Source organism: Stenella coeruleoalba, assembly GCF_951394435.1.
Source record: "Stenella coeruleoalba genome assembly, chromosome: X".
Classification (NCBI taxonomy): Eukaryota; Metazoa; Chordata; class Mammalia; order Artiodactyla; family Delphinidae; genus Stenella; species Stenella coeruleoalba.
The window spans coordinates 31884183-31886329 of NC_137152.1; the positions used below are offsets into that span (position 1 = coordinate 31884183).

The 2147-nt window shown below is 54.4% G+C and overlaps 1 pseudogene across 1 annotated transcript; it reads left to right on the top strand.

Moving 5' to 3' along the window:
* Positions 1 to 332: 332 nt before the first annotated feature.
* LOC307180231 (BTB/POZ domain-containing protein KCTD2-like) lies at positions 333 to 1144 on the top strand (annotated as a pseudogene). Its single transcript has one exon. The product of its transcript is annotated as a BTB/POZ domain-containing protein KCTD2-like (transcript).
* The last annotated feature ends 1003 nt before the right edge of the window (positions 1145 to 2147 follow it).

Sequence of the window (2147 nt, forward strand, 5' to 3'; positions counted from 1 at the left end):
AGACTGAATTTTTTCGAACACACATCTTCTGTTTAAAATTCTTTAGATAATTACTATCAACAGAACACAAGTTATGTGAAATTTTTAATTATAGTAGCATAATTTGTGACTTTGTAAACTCAGGCAATAAAATAAAATTTAAGCAATATATATGCTAATGTATGAATTATGTATGTCTTTATTTTATTAATCCTCCAAACTCACAAAATACAGACACACACAAACATAACTGACTTCAGTAGTCTTTGATGTTTTACTGAATTTCAGTCATACAAAAAATATCATAGGCGCGCGGGCAGCGGCGGCGGCGGCCCAAGATGGCGGAGCTGTAACTGGACCCGGCGATGGCGGGGCTGGGAGGGGGTGGCGGGAGTGGGCTGGGCGACGGGGGCGGCCCGGGTCGCGAGCCCCCCCAGCCCTCGCCCCGCTGGCCCGACGCCCCGCGGGCACGGCCGCCAGCCCACCGCCGCCGCGCAGTCGCTGGAGCCGGGTCCCGGACCGCCCGCGCGGGCAGGGGCCGGTGGAGCCGCCCGCTGGGTCCGGCTGAACGTGGGCGGCACCTACTTCGTGACCACCAGGCCGATCCTAGGCCGGGAGCCCAAGTCTTTTCTCTGCCGCCTCTGCTGCCAGGAGGACCCGGAGCTGGACTCAGACAAGGACGAGACAGGGGCCTATCTGATTGACAGGGACACTACCTACTTTGGTCCTACCCTGAACTACCTCCGCCCTGGGAAGCTCATCATTACGAAGGAGTTGGCAGAAGAAGGTGTGGCTGGAGGAAGCGGAGTTTTACAACGTTGCGTCTCTCGTGCGACTTGTTAAGGAAAGGATACGGGACAACGAGAACAGAACTTCACAGGGCCCCGTGAAGCACGTGTACAGAGTCCTGCAGTGCCAAGACGAGGAGCTCACGCAGATGGTGTCCACTATGTCTGACGGTTGGAAATTCGAACAGCTAATCAGCATCGGATCTTCCTATGACTATGGAAATGAGGATCAGGCAGAATTCCTCTGTGTTGTCTCCAGAGAATTAAATAATTCTACCAATGGCATTGTCATTGAGCCGAGCGAGAAGGCAAAGATTCTTCAGGAGAGAGGATATCGGATGTAAAGTCCGGAGTCCTAACCGACGAGAGAGCAACCCAGCAGAGCACCTCTGTGAAGTTAAATCTTGCTCCTGTACAGTAACTGAACTACTGCAAGGCAAAGCTGAGCCTGGCCCCCCGGTGGAGAAGTGTTCTGGTCAAAACCAAAGGAACCCCAGCCCCCCCCCCCCCCCCCCCAGGAACCTGAAGACAGAGGCCGCTTCCGGCTGCAGAATACCTTTTCAGAACCTGCTTCTGTTTTCTTAGCCAGTGTTATAACAAATCTTTACAAGAGCAGCTGGGCCGGGTTCCCAGCTGGAGCTGATCTAGGGCTAGGGGGAGGGGAAGAGGAAGGCCTAGGTCTTTGCACATACGCTGTGCTTCAAGGAAGCTGGAGAAAACGAAGAGGTTTTTCCTTGCGCTGTGCCATGTTTCCACCTGAGTGGGCCATGTCGGACGTTGGCAGCCGCTTTGTAACACCATCTTTTTTTTTTTTTTTTTTGTGGTACGCGGGCCTCTCACTGTTGTGGCCTCTCCCGTTGCGGAGCACAGGCTCCGGACGCACAGGCTCAGCAGCCATGGCTCACGGGCCCAGCCGCTCCGCGGCACGTGGGATCTTCCCGGACCGGGGCACGAACCCGTGTCCCCTGCATTGGCAGGCGGACTCTCAACCACTGCGCCACCAGGGAAGCCCTGTAACACCATCTTTCCCCGCGCATGCACCCCAAAATAATGCAGCAGATGCAGAGGGTTCTAGCTTCAGGTTGTTGAACTGAGGTTTGGATAGAGTTGCCAGAGCACCTCACATTCCTATGAACAAAGCCTCTTGGAGGAGGGGGAGGATAGGGTGTCCTTGGTTGTGGTTGGAGACTGGGGATCGCAGCTCTGGATTCGGGGTACCCAGCTGCTACCATGTTCAGCTTTGCGTCGTTTGTCTCCAGCAGCCTGGACCCCCCAGATAGCTTGCTTTCTCCCCAAGAAGAGGTTTGAGGCAGGCGGCATCCTGCATTGAATGGGACAGACAGACAGGCGCTTTAGGTAGTTGATGTAACTGCTTCTGCA